Consider the following 26,573-nt stretch of genomic DNA (forward strand, 5'->3'; position numbering starts at 1 on the left):
TTACTGAAGATTGAAGCAGTGTAGGCATTAAGCACCTCAGATTTTTTGATGTCATCAGTTATTAACTGCCTTTACTTGCTAAGTAAAAGGGCTTGTCAACACTGGCAAGTTTGGTCACCAAATGCTGCCTTTTGGTGACAAAACAGTGATAGCATATACACTACAATGGGACTTTTGTAGTGAAAAACGCCCAGTTTTGGTGGCAAAAAGCTTCCACCCCATGAGAGACTTTTGTCTTTTCCCTCTGGAATCTGATGAGGTTCAATAAGGATAAGTGCAGGGTCCTGCACTTAGGACGGAAGAACCCAATGCACAGCTACAGACTAGGGACCGAATGGCTAGGCAGCAGTTCTGCGGAAAAGGACCTAGGGGTGACAGTGGACGAGAAGCTGGCTATGAGTCAGCAGTGTGCCCTTGTTGCCAAGAAGGCCAATGGCATTTTGGGATGTATAAGTAGGGGCATAGCGAGCAGATCGAGGGATGTGATCGTTCCCCTCTATTCGACATTGGTGAGGCCTCATCTGGAGTACTGTGTCCAGTTTTGGGCCCCACACTTCAAGAAGGATGTGGATAAATTGGAGAGAGTCCAGCGAAGGGCAACAAAAATGATTAGGGGACTGGAACACATGAGTTATGAGGAGAGGCTGAGAGAGCTGGGATTGTTTAGCCTGCAGAAGAGAAGAATGAGGGGGGATTTGATAGCTGCTTTCAACTACCTGAAAGGGGGTTCCAAAGAGGATGGCTCTAGACTGTTCTCAATGGTAGCAGATGACAGAACGAGGAGTAATGGTCTCAAGTTGCAGTGGGGGAGGTTTAGATTGGATATTAGGAAAAACTTTTTCACTAAGAGGGTGGTGAAACACTGGAATGCGTTACCTAGGGAGGTGGTAGAATCTCCTTCCTTAGAGGTTTTTAAGGTCAGGCTTGACAAAGCCCTGGCTGGGATGATTTAACTAGGAATTGGTCCTGCTTTGAGCAGGGGGTTGGACTAGATGACCTTCTGGGGTCCCTTCCAACCCTGATATTCTATGATTCTATGATTCTATGATTCCCTTTATTGTTGACAAACAGCTAGTGTAGACAGCAGGCTTTTTTTTTTCCCCCTCCCAATTTTATTGGCCTCCAGAAAGTGTCCCACAATTCTCATGCTGCCGCTCTGGTCAGTGGTTTGAACTCTGCTACCCTGCAGCCAACCCGCCCCTCCCACTTGCAAGCCCCAGGAATTTTAAATCTCATTTCCTGCTTGCTGGCTTCCCATGTGAGCTTCCCAGGTGGCTTGCTGGATCAGCATGGCTGGATATCGCACCAAACGCATTCCCGCTTGGACCACCACTGAGCAGTTGGATCTGATCAGTATATGGGGAGAGGAGTCTGTTCATTCCCAGCTGTGAGTGACCTGTAGGAATCGGGACACGTATGGGCAAATTTCTTGAGGCTTGTGCGAAAAGGGCTATGATCGGGACGTGCAGCAGTGGAGAGCGAAGATAAAGGAACTGAGGCAGGCGTACCATAATGTGCGGGAGGCAAACCATTGCTCCGGTGGTGCACCTAAGACCTGCCGCTTCTATAAGAAGATGAATGCTATCCTCAGTGGTGACCCCACCTCCATCGCTGATAGCCCCAGCGGGCAGTGGGGAAGGCAGCCAGGAACTTTTCTCCTCTCCAGAAGTGCTCTGGGGGAGCAGGAAGCAGATAAGATGCTGGGTAAGTTGCTGTGGCTTGAATCGGGCTGTAGGGAATCGAAAAATGGGAGGCAGGTAGTGTTGTACGTGAGCTGGACATTGCCTTGGGTAGCTAATCTGCATGGCCAAGCAGGGTGTCGATGGACATCGAAACCTGCAGGGAATCCTCCAGAGAGAGGCTCTGGAAAATTACCAAGAGCTACTTGTTCATCCTCTGTCGCAGATTCCAAGGGATTGAAGCCTTGTTAGTTCCCCCATTCTAGGAAACTGTACCATGCCATTTAGCAATCACTGGAACTGGGACCAAAGTGGCACATAGTTGAGCTCCATACAGACTGGTCAGCAAGCAGGGAGGCCACCTGTGAAAAAGTGTGAGATAATTTTAGGAGTTCCCTGCAAAGCTGCCTTGCAAGCCGTGAGCATTTTGTCCATTCGCACAACCGCCTTCCCTCCCCAATCCTGACACTCACCATGATTAGGGTGCTCGCGGAGCTGTGCGCCTGCCTAGAGTCAGTGAGAAAGTGATTTCTACTTAGCAAAAGGCCCTTGTTACTAAAATGTTTCAATTGTTTGCTGTAATGTAACGATCCCTCTTCTGTTCAGCACAGACCTTGAGGAACATACCATGCCCCCCGCCGACCGGCTTCAGCAGATAAGGAAGAACCCTAGATGCAGCAAAGAAGACATGTTCCGGGAGGTGCTGCAGCTTGATGAAAGACAGACCAGGGAACGCAAAGAGTGCTGGGAAGCCAAAAGGCAGGACAGAAGTTTATGGAGGAGATGGTATGATGGGATAACATGGTTTTGGTAATTAAATATTCATGGTAAATAGGCCCAATGGCCTGTGAGGGGTTTTTAGGTGGGGTAAGATCCAAGTTACCCGGGAAAGACTTTTCTGTAGTATCTGGCTGATGAATCTTGCCCATATGCTCAGGGTTTAGCTGATCGCCATATTTGGGGTCGGGAAGGAATTTTCCTCCAGGGCAGATTGGAAGGCCCTGGAGGTTTTTCGCCTTCCTCTGTAGCATGGGGCACGGGTCACTTGCTGGAGGATTCTCTGCTCCTTGAGGTCTTCAAACTACAATTTGAGGACTTCAATAGCACAGATATAGGTGTGAGGTCTTTTTTAGGAGTGGTGGGTGAAATTCTGTGGCCTGCATTGTGCAGGAGGTCAGACTAGATGATCATAATGGTCCCTTCTGACCTAAATATCTATGAATCTATGAATCTATGAAAAGAGAATGCTGCATTTGCCAGGCAAGCAACAGAATGGATGATAAAAGTGATGGAGGATCAGACAGAGATGCTCAAGTCTTTGATACCGCTGCAGACTGAGCAGATCCGTGGCCGACCTGCCCTGCAGCACGTGCACATGTACAATTCTTTGCCAACCCCACCCCCCTCCATGCCCCCCACATCCCTTTTCACTTCACAGCCCTCCTGAGTTTCCCCATCGCTCCACCCCTCTCACAGCTTGCACAATGATAGCTGGAGCTACACACCGTTGTGAGGTTTTACCCTTCTTAACAATAAATAAAAGCTACGGTATTTAATGGTACAGCGTTTTTATTCTGTGTTCTACAAAAGCATATAGCCATCAATTCACTCTTGGGAACAGGCTTCTAAAGCATTGTGTTGCATGGATCTTGGGCCGCAAAATTGTACATGGATGCACTAGGGAAGCAACTCCAAAGCAGACATGTGTTAGTGCCCCTCATTGTCAAAATGGTTCCTCAAAGCCTCTCCGATGTTAATAGCAGCCCTCTGGGCTCCTCTGACAGCCCTAGCATCTGGCTGTTCAAACTGTGCAGCCAAGCGCTCTGCCTTAGTGCTCCACCCCTGTGCAAACATTTCACCCTTAGATTCATGCAGTTTATGCGAAGTGCAGCACGCGGCTGTGACCACGGGAATATTATCCTCGGTAAGGTCTAGCCTGTCACTGAGGCACCTCCAGCAAGCTTTCAAACGGCCAAAGGCACATTCGACTACCATGCAGCACCCGCTCAGCCTGTTGTTAAAACACTCCTTGCTGCTGTCCAGGTGCCCCGTGCAAGATTTCATGAGCCAAGACTGTAAGGAGTAAGCTGGGTCTCCCAGGATTACTGTGGGCATTTCCACACCCCCCACTGTGATCTTGTGATCTGGAAAGAAAGTCCCTGCCTGCAGCTTTCTGTACAGGCCACTGTTCCTGAAGATGCGTGCGTCATGCACCTTTCTAGACCAGCCTGCATTGATGTCCGCGAAATGCCCCCGGTGATCTACAAGTGCCTACAACACCATGGATAAGTATCCCTTCCTATTGATGTATTCAGAGGCAAGGTGGTCTGGAGCTAAAATTGGAATGCGTGTGCCATCAATCGCCCCGCCACAGTTAGGTAAACCCATCTCTGCAAAGCCATCCACTATTTCATGCACATTTCTCAGAGTCACGGTCCTCCGCAACAGGGTGCGATTTATTGCCATGCACACTTATAGTAATACAGCCCCAACAGTGGACTTCCCTCCTCCAAATTGATTTGCAACTGACCAGTAGCAGTCTGGATTCACCAGCTTCCACACAGCGATTGGAACATGCTCCTCTACTGATAGGGCAACTCTCAGTCTGGTGTCCTTGCACTGCAGGTCTGGGGCCAGCTCAGCACAGAGCTCCAGGAAGGTTGCTTTATGCATCCTAATGTTCTGTACCCACTGGTCTTCATCCCACGCCTGCATGACAATGCAATCTCACCAGTCAGTACTTGTTTCCCTAGCCCACAAATGATGGTCTACGTATGCAGCTGCTCTGTGAATGCACAAAGCACTAATAAGTAGCTGCTGTCCATATCATACTCGGGTGCCTGCGATTCATTCTCAGCTCTCCTGAACTCCTTTTTCCCTAAGATTTTCTTCCCATGGGTCCTTACCTACCAGTTCTCGGAGTTTGTTAATGTCCGCTTTTTTGAAGTCCACCGTCCTTATTCTGCAGCTCTCACTTCTTCCTTTCCGGAAATCATGAAATCTGTCATTTCATGATCACTGTCACTCAAATTCCCTTTTACCTTCAGATTTGCTATCAATTCCTCCATGTTGGTTAAAATCAAATTTAAAGTGGCCGCCCCCTTCGTTACTTCCTCTACTTTCTGGAACAAAAAAAAATTCCTGATACAAAATCTCCAATAAATTATTGGCATGTGTTTTGCTGTATTACTTTCCCAACAGATGTGTGGGTAGTTAAAGTCCCCCACTACTACCATGAAATCAATAAAATCACCTCAAAAAACTTTACCAAAGAGATTTTCATTAAATGCCTTCAATTGTTAAATGAAGTTCTGCATCCCTTTAAAGTCTCATTTGAATTTGTAACAATCAGAAGATGACTGAGGTGATAATAATAGATTAGGAGAAGCAATCAGAAATGTTGGTCAAGATATTTGCGGTTTTGATTGAGTGTGTGTGTGCTCGAATGCTTGACTATTTGTCAAAAGTTGGTTCTAATATGTGGATGTGATTGTATATTTTACAGTTTACATTCTGGTTGTTGTTTATGTGTCATCCAGTCAGAGAGCAGAAACAAAATCATGTGCTTTATGTGATTAACCAATACAACATGAATTTCCAAGTTTGAATATTTGCAGGGACGACTTCATGAGCTGTTCATGGAGAATGCAGAAAGCTAAGCTCCACTTAAGTGGGACTTCAACAGTGCATAAGGCCTTTTGCCTGTTTCATGTACAGTGTGCTATGTAATAACAGGAGAGGAATCCATATTTCTAAAACTAAACTGGCTGTTTATTAGAACTACTTACAGAAATGTTGGAACTCCAACTATCATTCCAGCCAGGTGCACACAGATTGACTTGCTGGCACCTTCTCCAAACTCTTCCCTCCTATAACCTGTGCTCCTCTCTCCAAATTCCATTCAGGTTGCTACAGTGCTTTATCTACAGTGAGGTAAAAAAACAAACGTGTGAATAATTTAGAATAACAAATGCATCTGAGAATTTCACAATCCACTTGCAACTATTTCATGAGCAGCAAAAGGGAGACAATCTGATGAATACATTATTCATTATGCTCTTAGCAAAGCAATGAACCCCTCCTATGAATCTAATAAAAAACAACAAAAAAGTGATTTACAGGCATTTGTTTTCCAGTACTATTGTTTGTGACACTCAGTTGTACCTCAGAGAAAAGGTTAACTCTTTAGTTCTTCATGGCAGCCTTCATGTTTCCATTTTGAGTCTACAAGAGACTAGAAAGCACTTACAACTGTGTTCTCCTCTGCTGTTAAATGCAGATAGTGTTCAAGTGACTCTTCTGTCAGCTCTCCTGGCAACAGGTCTCTAACAGGCTCTCAGTCTTGGCAGTCAGGCTCATTTCAGAGCTTCCATAAAAGTGATAAACAAGTAACATCCTATGGGATCTTTGCAGTTATTCAGCAATGCATAGTAGCAAATAGATCCCATCTCTATGTAAAACCCCCTGCGTGACCCTGTGCAGTAATACACCTCTATCTGAAATAGTACCACATTGGCCCAATTGCTCATTACAAAACTGCATGGCATCAAACTAAATACATTTGTACAGTGTTTCAAAAAGGAAATATCTTGGCCAGATTTCATAGGCCAACCTGTAAATTCCTGCCCAACCCATAGAGTTTTATAGGGCCAAATTGCCAGGTCCTGAGCTTCGTGGCAAGGAGGAAAGGTCGTTAAGCTTCCTTTTCTCCCCTCTTTGATCCTGGAGCCAACTGGGATCTGCCTTGGCCTAAATGTAACTCAGAGTGACCTGAAGGAGGCTCTCCTGGCTCAGGAGTACAATGCATTCTAGCCATGCCCCTCGCATACCCCTGAAATGTCTACACCCCTTGGGATTCCTCTATTCCTGAGGAACTTCTGGCTGCTAACTTAAGACATGGTGTCTTTGCTGACCAGCACAAAGCAGACAGATAGGGAGAGGCCAAAGGACTAGGCCCAGGGTTTCACACCATTCAAGTATACTGTTATATCACATCTCACCAATTCCATATTTCAGACATATACATTACTCTTTGACATCAATGTTAAATCTGGGTGTGACATAGCAGATCATATTTTTGCCCTTAATGAACTTTTGTTCTGGTCTTTTACTGTTGTACAAATTTGACCTCCAGAATGAGCACTGATTTTACTAGTGTGGGGATTTTTAGTCCCATACCTAATGAAGATCAGACTCTCTGGATGCCATAAAGATAACACATTTGCATTGTAATACTTGTTTTCCAAGCTGTCATAATTAGACATCTGAGCCTAACCCTGGTCCTTCAACCAACTCAGGTTATTGTTATTTATTATTACAGTAACATCTACAGGTCATATACAGACTAACACGGCTGCTACTCTGATACAGGTCTCATTGAAATCAGGGCCTGATTGTGCTTTGCACTGTTCATACATCAAGAAAGAGTCCCTCCCCTGACGAGCTTACAATCTGAACAGACTAGATGTCAAAAGGAGTAATATTATCCTCATTTTATAGATGGGCAACAGAGGGACAAATAAGAGACGTACCCAAGGTCACACAGGAAGTCTGTGGCAGAACAGGACTTTAACCCAGGTCACCTGAGCCCTAGTCAGTGCCTTAGCCACAACACCATCTTTCCTCTCAAGATAGAGTATTTCAAGAGTAAGTGAAGGGGGGAAAAGGGGTGGTAGTAAAGGTAATGCAGATGTTGTCACTAGCATGGTGTTCGTACGTCCTACGAGGAAAGCAGTCGGGGGTTGTCTGTCAATGCCACTTGGCCAAAGGAACACAACAAGGGTGCAGCTATCACCTCTACTGGAGCACCTCTGTATTCCATAAGCTCTTCTCAAACTGAGCATCTTTCAGTCTCAGAATTACTCCCAAACAGAAGTCATGGGCAAGGCAAGGGAGCTCCACACCTGCTTTTGGACTTCCCCAGCTTCTGGTTTTGTAAGTCTATTTTGTTCCCCTTCTTTCCATAAAGAGTTACAAATGCTAACTGAAATCCTGTTTTGACACCTCTGAATGCGCTTGTGGTTTCAGATTCCATGTGTAGGAGAAGGCTGGTGACAACTATCATAGTTATTACAACCTTTATGGAACTGCAGAGTACAGATGAGTTGCATACTGTACAAAGCGATACCACTGTTTAATATTCTGATCCAATGCTTAAATTGCTGTTAGCAGCAGGGAGTCACTATTAACAGTTTTCACACATGTAATAAAGTGCTTTAGATTAGAGAGATATTGAAAAAATCTTTGTAATCAGCCCAAAGTAATTGTAGAGTTTTTCTTTCTTCTGTAGAAAGGAAACAGAAAGGGACATTTGTGAAAATATCTAGTCCTGCTGAGTTGTTCCTGCAAGAGAGTGGATGGGCCAATTAGTGGTTGTAGAAATAGGACGGAAGCATTATTATTTAAGCCCAGAGAAAGCAGGGAGAAAAACTGGTACCCAGCAATCCTAAAGTGGTGTACACAAGGATCAGTTCTTCTCTAGGTGTACATACATATAAAACAATCAGTTGCTAAACTTAAGATTCACCCATTACTAAAATGAAGTCTCATATTTAAAATTAGTGAGTTTCTGAAGAATAGCCCAATTTTTGGTGTAACCTGTCATTCAGATTTGGAGTTCAGCCCATCTGCAGTGGAAAGACTATTTATGAAGCACTGAAGTCCCATTAACCCCTGCTAGTTTTTACTTAATGCCCTACTGAGTAAAGATATGTAACTTTTATGCATTAAGTAAAGATATGTAACTCCTCTTATTCCAGTCCAATATTCCGTTAATTTGGATTGCTTTGATACTCTAGCACGGCATCAGCCATTTTGAGCCTTTTTGATTGACACCCTCCCAGTTCCAGGCCCAGTTACCTACTCCTGCATGCAGCTACATACTGCAGTGTATGGCTGAAAATCGTGTGGAGATCAGTGATGGTTGAATCTCAAAAGTTGGGTTAGACTCTGTAAAATAGTACTGGAAATCTCAGAAGATCTTCATTCACTGTGTTTTAGAACTTCAGAAGAGGCTTGGTATAAATTTTGGTTGACGATTATGAACAGGTTGGGTAGGGCATTGTCCTTGTTTATTTTATATGAACTATTTTGCTTCTTATTTATGAAGATCCCCATGGACATTTGAGAACCTTTGCATCAGAATAAATGGTTTCCCTAGTAGGCCAATGCCAGTAAATTACTTGAATTTATACATACACTTGTAGCTGTGAATAATGCTGTTGGGGATTTTTCAGAATCTGGATGAAACAAAACCAATGTTCTATTGTACATATTTAGCATTACACACACACACACACACAATCTGGAGTAAAGGAGCTATACCAATTTTCATCGGTTAAGAATCTGGCCTATGATATACATAATAAAGTCCATTTAAACACATGATAAACACTGGAAAAAACATGATGAAAATTAGACTCAACAACAGTTTCCCCAGGTGCATTTACAGGAAAAACCTCTTAAATTCTTAACCCCGTTACATGTTATGTGAATGTACTACAGAGGCAATTGTTAAACCTATTATAATATATTCTACCCACACAGATAATAGCAAATAACAGGAATGTCTTGATGAGCTGAGGCCCTGGGCTTGTTTCATGAACAAAGGCATGTTTAAAAGAACTCTAACAACTGGGGAAATGTAATGATTGCCGGACCAGTCAGAGAGATATAAATTAGCTTTTAATTTATTTCAGTGCTATGCTGTATTTTGATTAATTAATTTCCTCCTGAAGTCTAGCAACCTTTGGTGATATGCTTTCTCAGAATAATAGTACAAGCTCACCTAGGGAATAATGTGCTTCCTCTTTTTAATGCTAGTATTTCATTTCCCATAACCCAGAGCTGAGATTCCAAAGTCACTTCAAAACTCATAATAAAATCACTTCTGTAGGCCCACTTCTGCCATGATACAAACAAGATAGTAGCCAGTGGCTAGCTTTAGGGTTATGGGGGGAAGTCAATATTTATTTGTGTAATTGCAAAGATATACGCAGATTGTATGTGTGCGCACACATGTACACACACACAGAGATGCACAAATAAATATTGAATGGCAGAAAAGTGGGTCTTCAGAAGTGATATTATAGGAGTTTTGGAGTTACTCTGGAATCTCAGCTCTGGATTAATGGATATTATTTTATATATGAATGATAATATTAGTCTCCTCACATACTTTGAATTCATAATGTCATAGTTTAAGGATGAAACTGCTGCCAGAAAGGAGCATTAGATCATCTAGTCTGATCTCCTATATAGCGCAGGCCACAGAATTTCAACCTATTTCTCCTATATGGAGCCCAATATCATGTGCTTGAGTAAAACAGATCTTCCAGAAAGGTATCCAATCTTGATATGAAGACTTCAAGAGATGAAGAATCTACCAGTTCCCTTGGTAGTTTTTTCCAGTGGTTGATCATCTTCCATGTTAAAAATTTGTGCTCTATTTCTAATTTGAATTTGTCTGGTTTTAACTTCCAGCCATTGGTTCCCATTATGCCTTTCTCCGCTAGATCAAGAAAAGCTTTAGTACTTGTTTTTACGCCATGATGTAATGAAGTCACCTCTTCAACTTCTTTTTGATAAGCTAAACAAATTGAGCTCCTTAAGTATCTTATTGAAAGACATTTTTTCCAGCCCATGAATAATTTGTATGGCTCCTTTCTGCACCCGCTCCAATTTTTCAACATTTTTACAATGTGGACGCTAGAACTGTATGCAATATTTCAATATTGGTCTCACCAATGCCTTATACAGAGGTAAAATCACCTCCCTGCTCTTACTCATTACTACCCAATTTGTACATCCAAGGATCGCATTAGCCCTTTTTGCCACAAATTGCATTGGAAGCTAGGGTGACCAGATATCCCGATTTTATAGGGACAGTCCCAATTTTTGGGTCTTTTTCTTATATAGGCTCTTATTATCCCCCACCTCCTGTCCTGATTTTTCACACTTGCTGTCTGGTCACCCTACTGGAAGTTCATGTTCAGTTGTTTGTCCTTTATGATGACACCTAAATCCTTTTCAGAGTCACTGATTTCAAGGATATAGTCCCCCATTCTATAGGTATGGCCTGCATTCTTTGTTCCTAGATGACCTTGCATTTGGCTATATTAAAAATACATTTTGTTTGACTAGGCCCAGTTACCAAAGCAATCCAGATTGCTCTACATGACTACCTTGTCCTTATCATTATTTGTGAGTCTGCCAATCTTTGTCACCCACAAGTTTTATCAGCAGTGATTTTATACTTACTTCCAGATCATCGATAAAAATATTGAATAGAGGCTGGCCTTGAACATATCCCTTTGGAACCTGCATTAGGTGATGATTTCCTGTAGTCAACTAGTCTTCGAGTTCTGTCTGTTAGCCAGTTCTTATCTGTTTAACATATGCTCTACTGATATTGTATAGTGCTAATTTTTAATATGTTACTCTTCTTATATGGTAAATTCTTTTGGACAGGGACAATGTCTATGTTTGTGATTTTTTTCAGAGTCTTATTCATTGACTCCATGCCTGACAGAGGGCATCTGGATGCTACTGTAGTATAAATATTAATAGTTGAATAGAAAATACTCTGCATTCTGCTGAGGGTTTTTTCCCTTTTTTGAAAAGTGTGCTGTTTGATCCAGTAAAGAACCTTCTACTAAATAAGGCTCCTTGATATGTAGCCACATCATCAAGTAATAACAACTGGCATTTGTACAACGTGTATAGGACAGTGACTGGAAAATCCAATGGTTGAAAGAGTAGTCTAGCTAGGGTGACCAGATGTCCCGATTGTATAGGGACAGTCCCGATTTTTGGGTCTTTTTCTTATATAGGCTCTTATTACCCCCCACCTCCTGTCCTGAGATTTCACACTTGCTGTTTGGTCACCCTAAGTCAGCAAAGCTGTAGTAAATCACGTTGCCATGTGGAAGCTTTGTATTCAGGGATAACCTAAGGCTCCTGGTGAAGGAGCAGAGCCAGCTATTTTCTGGAGGTAAGTAAAAGCTGAATAACCAGACACCACCACTGCCCCTCCAGAAAAATGGATTAAAAGGGTAACTCTGATGAAAAAATCTTTCTCGGGAGATTATCATTCATTCTGTCCCTTGACCGTATGGAATAACAAAAGACATGATGATCAGCAAAAAGGAGATATTAGGGGAGGGAGAGAAATTGTAACCACAAAACAGAAGGGTGTGAGCTTGCCTATGCCTAGATATAACTACAGAGTACCTCCGGCAACAAATATCTCCCTCTTCCCCCCCCCCCCCCAACCCCGCCATATATAAATATACATAGACACCCTCATGTAGTGTTGATATCCATGTAATAATTGATGATAGAAGTGATAAATTAGGTTCATTGTCCACCTTTGACTGTTTCCCCTGCACACTGCCCACTAATTCATCTCCACAGGCCTACACCTAACATTCCAAATCCCTGAGCAGCTTTGAGCAACCACCTTTAATTGTCTTTTAGTTAACTACTAGAGGAATATTTCCTTTCCCACTCAAAGTGGAATTTCTTCACTAAAAGTACATCCAGGATGAGCAACAGTATTTAGTTCAGGAACAAGTTTAAGAATCTGGATGCCACAAAACGAATACATAAGTATTACTGTTTACTCAAGCCTTCATCATACCCAGATGTTACACTACAGCATCCTTTCAGGGAACCTCACCATGGTAATTTGACACACTAAGATTTGTATCAGGGTAGTGCCTAGAGATCTGGGATAGAAATGAAAGGGTGACTAGCTTTTAGAAAGTCAGCACTCACATGCTCAAAAAATTTTTTGTTTTTAATTATGGTAGATGTTGAGCTACCATTTATAGGCATATTAGCAGTAATTTAGGTAAATTTGAGAGTTTCTAAAATTTATTCATCAGACATTTGATCTTCTTCAGAGGCTGGTGCAGTTGGATTCATGGTACTTACCTCCCCATTGAGGAAGAGTTGCAGGGAAATTGTGGAAACAGAAGGAGAAAGGGGTGCTGATATATTACCATTTAGAGACTAACCAAATAAATTGGTTAGTCTCTAAGGTGCCACAAGTACTCCTTTTCTTTTTGCGAATACAGACTAACACGGCTGCTACTCTGAAACCTGAAATTACCATTTAAGTTCAAACAGTGAACTAAGTTTGAGCCAGTTCATTTTATGAACCGTTTTATTTTATCTACTTTTTATTTCAACATGTCCTTGTTTCTTTTATATTTTGGTGCTACACAGCAGCAAACTACTAAACACAAATGATACAGAGAGACTTACAAAAGAGAAAGTTAATATCCACACTCAGCTTCTGTTAGTCCTACCCCACTAGTTGCTTGACATCAGGGTTGGCAAAGAAATAGAAAGGATTAATGATACTGCTGCTGCATCCTGTTCAGTAAACTAACCACAACAGAGATTTTATATTTACTGTCTTCTTACTGCATTCCTTTTATCTTTTCTATATTTTTTTCTCTGCATGTACTGGGAGTGGTGTCTAATTAGGATGATGAGACAATCATTGGAGCAAACCTAACAGGTCAAGTGTTGTTTTCACCCTCTATAGTTAATATTGCAAAACAGTTTCCATGACATCATGTTTTCACATGATCATAACTTGGTGAAACAGCCATCTCTAGGGCTGTAGTCTGCCTCAAGGTGATTTTTTTTAAATGGGGAAGTGTGAGCAAAATCTCTTCAACAATTTTTGACATATGGGAGAGTGGAAAAATATATATCTTCTCCACTGGAAAACTATTCTAATCCCAATTTTGCACGTGTCTATGGAAAAAAATATTTGAAGTTTTAAACTGGACATTAACAAAGTACTTATGTGAGGACTTATGCCCCTACAAGTGATTTGAGAGATGGCCTCTGAGCATTCTCTCAGACTTTAGCAGAGTTTAACAAAGCCCCCATTTATGACATCACTTCATGCTCTTCCTTTTTGGCCTAAGTAGGGAGCTGGGTGAGTCATGGCCTGCTGGGGGAAAGTTATCAAGTGGGAATGCAAAGTCATGAATGTGACCCAAGGACCTCTTGATGCTAACTGGCAAACAGCATGGAGTACATAAGGTTTACTCATCCCTGCTCTCCCTCACTGTCCCATTGCCTTCCTCATGAACTTGCAATGACGCCTAACCCCCCCACTCCCTAGGATCTTACAGTAGGCTTTGTCTCCATCCGTCATGAGCTATAACCTTCTCTTTAATTTTAAAGTTCTTGTTACAAGGGCTCATCATCTTTAATAGGCTCAGCCACCATTAAATTCAACATGATCCAGAAACCAGAGCACATGAGATATGAATTTAGTAGAAGCCTATAAGAGAGACAGCAGAACTACCTGTTCCTGTTGGAGTTATCAAAGACAGAAGAGGTCAAATCCTCAGTAGCTACTCCCACCAAGGAACACCAATGTGAAAAATGCATGAGATAACTATTTGACAGAGTTTTGGACACAAACTTCTAAGAATACTCAAAACCAAAAAAGAAAACCTTCCTGTCAAGGTTCCTTCCTGCCTACTCTGAACTCTAGGGTACAGATGTGGGGACCTGCATGAAAGACCCCCTAAGCTTATTCTTACCAGCTTAGGTTAAACGCTGCCACCACCAAAGTGTTACACAAAGAACAGGGGAAGTGCCCAGGGGAAACGTCCCCCCCAAAAAAAATACCCCCCCCAAGCACTACACCCCCTTTCCTGGGGAAGACTTGATAAAAATCCTCACCAATTTGCATAGGTGAACACAGACCCAAACCCTTGGATCTTAAGAACAATGAAAAAGCAATCAGGTTCTTAAAAGAAGAATTTTAATTAAAGAAAAAGTAAAAGAATCACCTCTGTAAAATCAGGATGGTAAATACCTTACAGGGTAACCAGATTCAAAACATAGAGAATCCCTCTAGACAAAACCTTAAGTTACAAAAAGACACAAAAACAGGAATATACATTCCATTCAGCATAGCTTATTTTATCAGTCATTTAAACAAAACAGAATCTAACACATATCTAACTAGATTGCTTACTGACTCTTTACAGGAGTTCTGACCTGCTTTCCTGCTCTGGTCCCGGCAAAAGCATCACACAGACAGAGAGAACCCTTTGTTCCCCCACGCTCCAGCTTTGAAAGTATCTTGTCTCCTCACTGGTCATTTTCATCAGGTGCCAGCGAGGTTGTCTTAGTTTCTTAACCCTTTACAGGTGAAAGGGTTTTTCCTCTGGCCAGGAGGGATTTAAAGGTGTTTACCCTTCCCTTTATATTTATGACACTTCCAAATAAAAGGCTTTGTACACATCATGGAAATACTATAAATCAGTTTGAAAATATTCTCTCCCTTAGTTATAATGAAAACAATTAAAAGTAGCAGGAACTTACATTGACATATTGCTTTTGTGGGAACTCCAGAGCTGAAAACTTGATCTACTACAACTTGAGCTAAAGAGCAAAGACTCTATAGCTGGGGTGGTAACTGGGTTCCTTTGGGGTGAAAGCATGTTACTGGTCATGCTCTGGGCCTGATCCGCAGGGGACATGAGTATGTTACAACCCCAGCCTAAAGATTTTGTATAAAAGACCCATACCAGAGCCCCTACTGGTTTGGGACCTGCTATTTTTTGTGGGGTTCTCCTCTGTTGAAATGAGCAGAAGCACTCAAACTAGAGACCCCATTAGTTAAAGATGGGGCTGCTGTGAGGTTGTACATCTTTATAACTCACTTTCTCCTGGTCTGAAATAGAAATAGCCTGAATTTGTTGACTCTCAGGGCACACTATAAGTGTCATCTTTCAATAGGGTGACCAGATGTCCCAATTTTATAGGGACAGTCCCGATATTTGAGGCTTTTTCTTATATAGAAGCCTATAACCCTCCACCCCTTGTCCCCATTTTTTCACACTTGCTGTCTGGTCACCCTATCTTTCAACCAGAGCTTTTGGGGAGGTGGGAAGAACATTGAGAATTGAAGTCTGGTGTGTGGGACGTTTTCAGTCTTTGTTGTTCTAAGGATTTGGCTGATTATTTTTATTACACTATATGGCAAGGGTTGGCTGCTAGATTTTTCTTTATTATAGAATTTGTGTTCTTTCCACAGATTTCAATGCCAGAAGGGCCTATTGTGACCATCCAGTCTGACCTCCTGGGTAACACAGGCCATAGAACTTCTCAGAATGAATTCCTAGAGTTCTGTGAGGGGGCAGTGGAACAGGGACTGAGCATTCCAGAGGGGCACTTGGAGGATTTGGGGATTGGTGTGTGCCTATCGCTAACCTGTACAGACAAAGTGAGGCCTGTGGAGGCCTGGAAGGCAGTGCTTGTGTGGCAAGTGGCTTCAGGGAGCTGATCCACAGCAGGCTAAGCCAAGACTTGCTCATGCTAAGGGCAGGTGGTCTCAAGATGCCTGACAACCCTGAGAACCCCTGGGGTCCTCATTGTGATGCTTCCCAACATTTCTGATCATTTGGGGAAGTTCTGAATAGGATACAAACTTTTGGATGCTTCTCCAACCTGAACCGAGAGCTATTTAAAAGTTGGCTCATAAAACCCTTTTCAGTGTGAACGTAGCTAGCAATTCGTAAACATACTGATTGATCCACTGAGCCATCTGCTTTGCTAAGTGCAGGTTTCTCTCCTGAGTTTACTTTGTTTTGTTTGATTTCAATCACATGCTTTTCCCATTCCCCTAGAAGACTTCTCATAGTCTCCTGTTTCTCTAGAAATGAAACATCTGTTCTTTGAACCAATTTATATTGAAACAATTTGTATTTTTGGTTTACGAGCCTTTCCTAGTAAGGGATTGCACAGGGTTTCACCCTCTGTATGATGTAGTTCTGCCTGAGTTCCCTATTTACTCCTAGTGCCAAACACTTCAACGACATCCCCTGGTTTTTAGTTCTGTGAAAAATATCAACTTTATTACCTACTTTAACAAATTTGGAAACTTTTATTAGGTCTCCTCAAATCTCCTATTTCAACTGAAAACAAGACTAACAACTTTTCCTTATAATTTAGTTTAAGCCCCTTGAGACTGGAGCTGTTTTTCGTTCCACGTTTTTACAGCACCCAGCACTATATGATCCCAATCCTGACTGTGGCTACTCAGAAATGTGTGCTATCTGGTAAACTTTCATTACATCATCTACAAGGTTCTAAATGCCTTGAGCCTCTTGTATGACAATTAGTGCTATACATAGAATTCTAGTTGGGTTCTAACTAAGTTACCGTGTATAATGAAATGTTAGCTCTTTTGTCTTGTAGTCTATCCTTCTGTTAATAAAGCCAAGTTTTTGGTTTGCCTAACCTTTCAAGAATTTAATGAATATGTTGGCTTCCATAAAGTCTCCTGACTCCTGTGGAAGACTGACTCTTTGCTTCCATCACAAACCCATCTCTGTGATACCAATTATATTCATACAGTTAAAATGCCTGTCATTTCTACTCTACATTTTTCATAATGGCTGCCATATGCCAGTCTTAGATTTCCATTATTTAGCTCTCTTTTTTTTTTGTCTGCTGTATATATCTATAATTGGATAGATTTTTTCTTTATAAAGGCAATGTTATGCTGTTAAATTGATGACTTAGCTATTTTTGCCCTTAGATCACCCTCCTCTTACTCTGCTGCATGCTATTTTCCAATGAGACTAATTAGTGGACTAAGAAGCAGAGTGGAGAGCAGAAGAAAAACAACCTGCACCGGAGACATGAGGGCTGCTGTTTATGTGGATCCTGGTCTCAAGAGTAACTCAGCCAAGCTACTTTCATGCAGCATAATATCAAGAACGTGCTGCAAGAGAGGAAGGGAAGTTAAGCCTTGACAACTAGTAGAACTCCTTACTATTACAAACAAAGCTTCCAAACAGTTTGAGGAACAAATCCTGTCTTACTAGCATGTCAGTGATGTCCAGACTTCTTTTGATTTGGTACCAGACAGGCTGCGTCTAAAGGCTAGAACCTTCCTGCTTTCAATGATCAGATAGGACGTATCTATCACACATTATTTTCCTGCTTTGGTGATAACCTTCCCTCCTTTGTCTCATAATTATAAATAGACTTTCTGTAGTTCAACCTTTATTGTCCTCCACTAAGTGACATTCTTCTCTTCTGAGATGGTTTATCTGTGCTTTGACAAGTTAAGGTGTTAAAGAAATAGATCTGTAAAAATGAGGAAATCTCCCTCTCTCCTCCACTCCCAGGACTTATTTCATTAAGAGTTTTGTGGGTCTCTGATTTTGAATCTAATCTGAACTATGCAACAGGTCCTGAAACATTCATGGGATTCACTCCTTATGGCAGAGAACCTATCCATTCTCTGAAATGCTTTGGTTGATCTATACAAAAAACTCACTCTGCGGGGTGAATTCCACAGATTAACTGAAAAAAGTCACTCCTGTCCTTCAGCACAGGTGACCAGGTAAATGATGTTAACAGGATGCAAATTCATTCTTTGTGGATTTTTTTGGTATTTATCAGTTTTCAAGCTAAGTGGTAACCACAGAAACAGCTTTGAACTTTTCCAGACATTGACAGTTAAGAATTAGTAAAAAAATTGGCTTGAATTCATTATCTCTGAAAGAGAGGGAACATCAACAGTCTTGTCCTGCCTTAATTTGGCCAGTTTTAATTAGATTGGTGCAAAGAAAACTTAGTTTAAAAACGTAAGCATGATAAATTCAAGAAACTGTGAATAGGAACAGACCTCCTTCCTTTTAAGGTCAATTGTAAAGTATTGGATGAATTCTGAGTACTCACCTGAGGAAACAGCTTGTAATTGTGTTCAAATAGTCCTGAACTTAGGTGAGGCCAAGTGGAAGGAAAGAGCCTGAGCACTAGCTTGAAATCTTGGGGACTGCTGAGCAAACCCTGAAAATTGCTACAAGGAATCCAGTTAAAGCTGACGTGGGCACACAAAAACTGAAGCGACTTAGTCATTGTAGGTGCCTCAGTTATAGGAGCCCAACATGAGACAGCTCAAAGGGCCCTGACTTTCAGAAACTGCTGAGCCCCCACCCTCTGCTAATCAGGCCCCTTGGGGTGTCATGTTGAGCACCCAAAATTCACAAGTCACTTTTGAAAAACATCTTAACCTTATAAAGGTCATAAGGGTGCAAGACGTACTTATGGTACATGGTTAACTATTCTGCATCCTCAATCGTATGGCTATATATAGTTTTCCGATACTCCCCTTGGGCAGTGCTAGCTCTCTGCTGTAAGTGGATGCTCCAGCACTTCTCCACCCATTTCTTACACTCCCTGCTCTTCTGCCAATCCTGAATTTCATTTTTTGTGACCATCTCTGCCAAGGGGATTAGAAAATTAGCCAGATTAATACTTGGTGAGAAGCTTGTCCGGGCCTTGCCTATTTTGTGCTTATCTCTGTAGATATACTCAGCTTTCTGTTATCCTCCAGTATATTTTGTAATATCCCCTTTGACTAGCAATGTCGTGCTTCATTTAGAACACTGCAGGCAGTTTTGTTCTCTTGTGTTTCCTGCGGAAGCTCAATCAGAATTTTCTAGCTGTGGCAGGCTAGTTAAAATAGTCACATTATATACGCAACCAGTCACTTCATTCAACACAGCCCTGTGTACATGGCCTCTAATGAGCAAACAAAGGTAAACAGTGTGCCCTACAATATGTGCGTTAGGTGCCATCCGACTGTATTCTTCTCTAGTCTGCACCATTATCTGGTAGGACTAAATCAGAACTCAAGGATATGTAGGTAATTCACCACTTTAAAAGTTTGCAATCTGCAAATCTATTTGAATCTGCTCTGTGGTCGTGTTGTCTATTGTGTGTACAAAGAGTTTCATACAACAAGCACACAGTACGTAGACATAGAATTGTATATTAGCAAATATTTTCTCAGATAACCTTTAAAGATGAACTGGTCCAGTGCTTGTCTGAGTGCAGTCTGAAACAACAGCAGTGAACAATTTGAACCACACATCTGTCTTATTGTGTGGTAACCCAGCTGCCTAAAGAGGATAGTCCTGTCACTATTAACCATTTCACTGCCAATACTAGCAGAAACATCCAGCTACTTGGGAAATATGTATGGGTTCTGCGAAGACTATTGCTACTTTATTTTCCTTCAGTTAAACCCCTGAGTCTGGGGGAATGTGGGATTCTTCAATCTTATTTTCAGGGCATTGTGTCAATTCTATGTATTCTGCCAGCTTTCACCTGAGAAGAGAATTATGTTATGGTTGACTGCCAGATTCTGAGGAACAGTTTTTTTCAAAACTTTCCCAGACAAAATTCTGAAGTAGAGTAGCAGCTCTGAGTAACTTAAGGGTGAACATCCTTACAAGAGTGTTGTAGTGAGTAAGGATGCTTGGATACCTGGCTGTCACATGGATTCTCAGGGCCAGGTGCTGAGTTGGAGTTGAGGTGTTACAGTTAGCTAAGAGAGTCTAATTTTCTCAAGGCATCAGGATGGGGGCAGGTTTAAAGCAATCTGGTTTAGACACCTTAACTGCAAATGTTTGTACTTTCAAATGTTTGGGTTTCTCTCTTGTAAGTTTAATAAGGATAGTTGAATTTCTTTCCTTTCCTTGACTTCATAGGCTCACTAGGGCTCCCCACCACACCCTTTCCTGGGAGTCTTGGAGGGATCATTGGTCAGAACCCTTCCCTTGCAGACATTAGGATGCTAATGGTTACACCCACCCACTAAGGGTAAAAGGTGTGTTGATTAATATAGCCAGTTGATTTAATAACTAACCCCATGTGTAGTTAAAGTGTTCAAGAGACCAACTTAGCTAAAATTTATTATCTAAAGACAACAGTATAATATAAACAGGAGACATACATGCCCTCCTTCCAGAAAACAATTCTTATCTCACAGCATGTTCACTTGCACAGAAGATACCCACAGATATCCCCCCCCCCAACCACTTATTATATATACTGTATCTGTTTAGGAGTTAAAAAGTCCTTTATACTTCACCAAAGCTCCAACTCACCAGTTCCTTAACTTCCTGTTCTGTATCTTTCCTCATTTCTTTGGATACCATATTACAAACAGTTGGGAGTAGAGCTCCATGAATGGGTTGTCCTAGCTCAGGGCTGGGATGTAACAGCAAGTTGCCTGGGAGCTACGTAGCCCTGCCACCGCCTCTGCCGCCACCGCCACCACCACCCTTCTGCCCAGCAGGCTACCTCAACAAACTTGGCTCAATCTGCCCTTTATAACTCCCCGCGGGCTTGATTCTGAGTCATCTACTCCCAGCACATGACTCATTCCCTTCACTTGAGGAAATGGGCTACCCCTGGGCTAACCCACCGCACATACAGGGCCAGTTTACCCTGAGACAATAGGGAAGTTATTGAATGGCTCTGTTAATGCCTCTCCTAGGTTGTGGTAATCCACTCCTTTCTTTTAGATGTAGACAGATAGCTAATATGCACAATACTATTTTTGAAAAATGAAAGGCAATAAATATGAAGTTTAAAAAAAATCCACTGGCATTTTCAGAAGAGTGTCTCGTCCAAATTCTAACATGCATCACTATGTCTGATTACATAACTAGCTGAACAACTAGCAGATCCAAGCATTCTTCTTCACTTCCTAGTGCAAAAACTAGTGGATTGCATTAGTGTGCCTGTCAAACAGCTGTTATATTCCACCTTAGAGGTGGCTGTAATTCATCTGTGAAAGTGATTTCAGCTATATAAGTGCAAACACACATAATTATACTATAGGGCCAATTATATCTGGCTGGCCCTGCTCAGCTGTACAAGGCGGAGGCAATAGTGCAAAGGGCTGGACAGAGTTGCTGTCCTTATGATCCTTGACCAGGAAGGCTGCTCTTGCGGCACGGCCTCACCACTCAGTAGAAGAGAGAATCATAGATCATAGAATATCAGGGTTGGAAGGGACCTCAGGAGGTCATCTAATCCAACCCCCTGCTCAAAGCAGGACCAATCCCCAACTAAATCATCCCAACCAGGGCTTTGTCAAGCCTGACCTTAAAAACTTCTAAGGAAGGACATTCCACCACCTCCCTAGGTAACGCATTCCAGTGCTTCACCACCCTCCTAGTGAAAAAGTTTTTCCTAATAGCCAACCTAAACCTCCCCCACTGCAACTTGAGACCATTACTCCTTGTCCTGTCATCTGCTACCACTGAGAACTGTCTAGATCCATCCTCTTTGGAACCCCCTTTCAGGTAGTTGAAAGCAGCTATCAAATCCCCCCTCATTCTTCTCTTCCACAGACTAAACAATCCCAGGTTCCTCAGCCTCTCCTCATAAGTCATGTGTTCCAGCCCCCTAATCATTTTTGTTGCCTTCTGCTGGATGTTTTCCAATTTTTCCACATCCTTCTTGTGGTGTGGGGCCCAAAACTGGACACAGAACTCCAGATGAGGCCTCACCAATGTCGAATAGAGGGGAACGATCACGTCCCTCGATCTGCTGGCAATGCCCCTACTTATACAGCCCAAAATGCCATTGGCCTTCTTGGCAACAAGGGCACGCTGTTGACTCATATCCAGCTTCTTGTCCAGCTTCTGTAACCCCCAGTTCCTTTTCTGCAGAACTGCTGCCTAACCATTCGGTCCGTAGTCTGTAGCAGTGCATGGGATTCTTCCGTCCTAAGTGCAGGACTCTGCACTTGTCCTTGTTGAACCTCATCAGATTTCATTTGGCCCAATCCTCTAATTTGTCTAGGTCCCTCTGTATCCTATTCCTACCCTCCAGCGTATCTACCTCTTCTCCCAGTTTAGTGTCATCTGCAAACTTGCTGAGGGTGCAATCCACACCATCCTCCAGATCATTAATGAAGATATTGAACAAAACCGGCCCCAGGACCAACCTTGGGGCACTCCACTTGATACCAGCTGCCAACTAGATATGGAGCCATTAATCACTATCCGTTGAGCCAGACAATCTAACCAGCTTTCTATCCACCTTATAATCCTTTCATCCAGCCCATACTTCTTTAACTTGCTGGCAAGAATACTGTGGGAGATCATATCAAAAGCTTTGCTAAACTCAAGGAACAACAAATCCACTGCTTTCCCCTCATCCACAGGGCCAGTTATCTCATCACAGAAGGCAATTAGATTAGTCAGGCATGACTTGCCCTTGGTGAATCCATGCTGACTGTTCCTGATCACTTTCCTCTCCTCTAAGTGCTTCAGAATTGATTCCTTGAGGACCTGCTCCATGATTTTTCCAGGGACTGAGGTGCGGCTGACTGGCCTGTAGTTCCCAGGATCCTCCTTCTTCCCTTTTTTAAAGATGTGCATTACATTAGCCTTTTTCCAGTTGTCCGGGACCTCCCCCGATCGCCAGGAGTTTTCAAAGGTAATGGCCAATGGCTCTGCAATGACATCCACCAACTCCTTTAGCACTCTCGGATGCAGCGCATCCGGCCCCATGGACGTGTGCTCATTCAGCATTTCTAAACAGTCCCAAACCACTTCTTTCTCCACAGAGGGCTGGTCACCTCCTCCCCATGCTGTGCTGCCCAGTGCAGTAGTCTGGGAGCTGACCTTGTTCATGAAGACAGAGGCAAAAAAACATTGAGTACATTAGCTTTTTCCACACCCTGTGTCACTAGGTTGCTTCCCTCATTCAGTAAGGGGTCCACACTTTCCTTGACTTTCTTCTTGTTGCTAACATACCTGAAGAAACCCTTCTTGTTACTCTTAACATCTCTTGCTAGCTGCAACTCCAAGTGTGATTTGGCCTTCCTGATTTCACTCCTGCATTCCCGAGCAATATTTTTATACTCTTCCCTGGTCATTTGTCCAATCTTCCACTTCTTGTAAGCTTCTTTTTTGTGTTTAAGAGCAGTAAGGATTTCACTGTTAAGCCAAGCTTGTCGCCTACCATATTTACTATTCTTTCTACACATTGGGATGGTTTGTCCCTGTAACCTCAATAAGGATTCTTTAAAATACAGCCAGCTCTCCTGGACTCCTTTCCGCCTCATGTTATTCTCCCAGGGGATCCTGCCCATCAGTTTCCTGAGGGAGTCAAAGTCTGCTTTTCTGAAGTCCAGGGTCCGTATTCTGCTGCTCTCCTTTCTTCCTTGTGTCAGGATCCTGAACTTGACCATCTCATGGTCACTGCCTCCCAGGTTCCCATCCACTTTTGCTTCCCCTACTAATTCTTCCCAGTTTGTGAGCAGCAGGTCAAGAAGAGCTCTGCCCCTAGCTAATTCCTCCAGCACTTGCACCAGGAAATTGTCCCCTACACTTTCCAAAAACTTCCTGGATTGTCTGTGCACCACTGTATTGCTCTCCCAGCAGATATCAGGGTGATTGAAATCTGCCATGAGAACCAGGGCCTGCGATCTAGTAACTTCCGTTAGTTGCCGGAAGAAAGCCTCGTCCACCTCATCCCCTGGTCTGGTGGTCGAGAGCAGACTCCCACCACCACATCACCCTTGTTGATCACACTTCTAAACTTAATCCAGAGACTCTCAGGTTTTTTGCAGTTTCATACCGCTCCCAGAGCTCATACGTTCACCCAATACAAATCACTACCTGAAAGGTAGAATCAGTCCCCTTAGTTTGTATATAAAGTCCTTTGGGCTTTTTCAAGATGAGAAGTGCTTCATTCATTTAAAATAGGCTTGCAAGGGGCTGTGTGTGGATTATGGAAACTGGAGATAAAAATCATCTATTCTAAATTGATTCAAAGTCAGAGAGTTTAAGGTCAGAAGGGACCATCAGATCATCTAGCCCGAGCTCCTGAATATCACAGGCCACTAAATATCACCCAACCACCCCCATACCTAGCCAACAACCAGAATTAGATCAAAACATTACAGTCCTCAAGAGACTAAATTATTGAATGCCACCGGCAGAGAACAAAGGGGACTGAACTGCACCCGTTGATCATATGGAAGGATATTCTGATTTGAACAACTGTTTTAAACCTCTCAGAACTTTCCTAATTACCTGCATGTTGTTTGCAGCTTAGAAGGTAGGAGCTAGTCAACATAAGCACAGGACTAACTTTCCAATTATAGTTTGATGCAGCTGAAAGAAAGAGTTCTAATGCTTATCCATCTATGACGCGAGCTGTTTTTCCAGTTTCTCAAATCAATCCTTATAACTGATTGGCAAATCTTGGCTATTCAGCAGCTGAATAAATTACCCAGTAAAGTGTCATGTTCTTGTTAAACCAAACAGAATGTGAAGTGCCTTTTCGCTGTTTTAGTACAGTGTGTGTTTGTCAAATCTCAGTTCCCCTTTTAAGATTAGCTTTTGTTCTGTTTCTGTTATAACGGATTTCATTTGCCTTTTTTTTTGTTTTTGTTTCACTCATGTCATTTTGTTTTTTTAACACCCTTTTAGCTAAGGTTTCCTCACTAAAAATTAAAGGTGGCAAGTAATATTCTAGGATTTTGCTAGTGATAAATATCAAGAGTAATTCATATACCTGTAGGTGAAAGAGTGAATATGGTTAAATGAAGTCAAATGTGGGAATTTTTGACATCTGGGAAGTAGGTGGGGAGATCAGATCTCTCCAGATTGCTGATTCATTGAAGAACCTGATAATCACTACCAGAATCCTTTTCAGAGGTAAAAGGCAACATGTCAAAGTACCTGGTGTTAATGAGCAAAATAAAATTCAGATAGATCTAAATTGTGTTGAGGGGATGAGTCTGATACATAGTTTGTCCAGGACTGGGGAAGCAAGAGATGCTCCTTTTACACCTTAAACTTTCCTTTCCAGCTTTTGTAAGTTCCCTTCAGCCAAGTTAACTATCTCTGGCAGGTAGAAGGGACCTGTTCCTGCTGCAGCAGGATACCTGTCACTAGGTCTCAAGGAATGCCTACACTTGGAGCTGGGGGTGTGATTCCCAGTCTAAGAGTCATACTAGTTCTCACTGAGCTAGCATGCTAAAACTACAAAACTGTGTCAGGACAAGCAGTGGGCGGGGTTACTTGCCCCGCGTGTGTGGCTGTCAGAGACACTAGGGGTGTACTTGGGGCAGCTAGAGCCTCCTGCCTCTCGTAGTGCTGCATCAACACTCGGTTTTTAAGCATGCCAGCTGGATGAAAGCTAGAGTGAGTATGTCTCCTCAGGTTGGGAATTGCACCCCCAGCTCCCAGTGTTGACACACCTTCAGTCAGTGTCAGTTTCTCTGACACGCTTCCAGAAGCCTCTGACTACGCTCTCTATCCAGTCTTCCTGTTCTAACTCTTGGAGGTTGAGGATCCCCTTTGATCCTAGGCTCAGCCTGCAGAAGAGTAAACCATTCTAGCCTGGATGGAGCCCCAAAGGGGCTATTCCCCAGTTGTTAGCTTCCCCCTCTGCTCCCCGTTGTTTCCTCCAGGACCTTTTCCATTCCCATTGTTTCATTTCCTGTGGGTTCCTTTAACTCCGTGCATTCAGGCAGGTTCTATACCAAATATATAACCTGAAGGGCATATGATATTTAAAAAAATATATACTACTCATAACTCCCTCATTCTCCATAGCACTCATGAACATTTGCAAATACAGATATGCAAGAGCCAAAATAAAAAAATTACTAAGATTATTGCAAATGCATCTGTCTGATAAGAAATTGGATTTTATAATCTTTTAATTGGGGAAAAGGGGCAGCTGAGTGTCAGGCTAATAGTGGAAAGAGAGCTCCCATTGTTTGTCTGGAATGACGACTGCCACTCCATAATGTTGACAGTAATTGTTGAATGTCTCAGCTGAATTTCTCTCCCTTTGAAAAGAAGTGTTAAACTGTTAGATAGGCTTCCATTCGGTCATGGAAATAAAGCTTTAAATCTGTGTTAAAAATCTGTCTCCTTCTCTTTCTCCAGTACAAGACTTAGGCTATTTCCACACAGCCACTGAGGTATGTGATTTCTAGCTTGGTCAGACATACACGTGCTAGCTTTGCTTGAGCTAGCATGCTCAAAATAGTAGTGTGGCTGTGGCAACCCA

Source organism: Lepidochelys kempii, chromosome 5 (assembly GCF_965140265.1).
Source record: "Lepidochelys kempii isolate rLepKem1 chromosome 5, rLepKem1.hap2, whole genome shotgun sequence".
Taxonomy (NCBI): Eukaryota; Metazoa; Chordata; order Testudines; family Cheloniidae; genus Lepidochelys; species Lepidochelys kempii.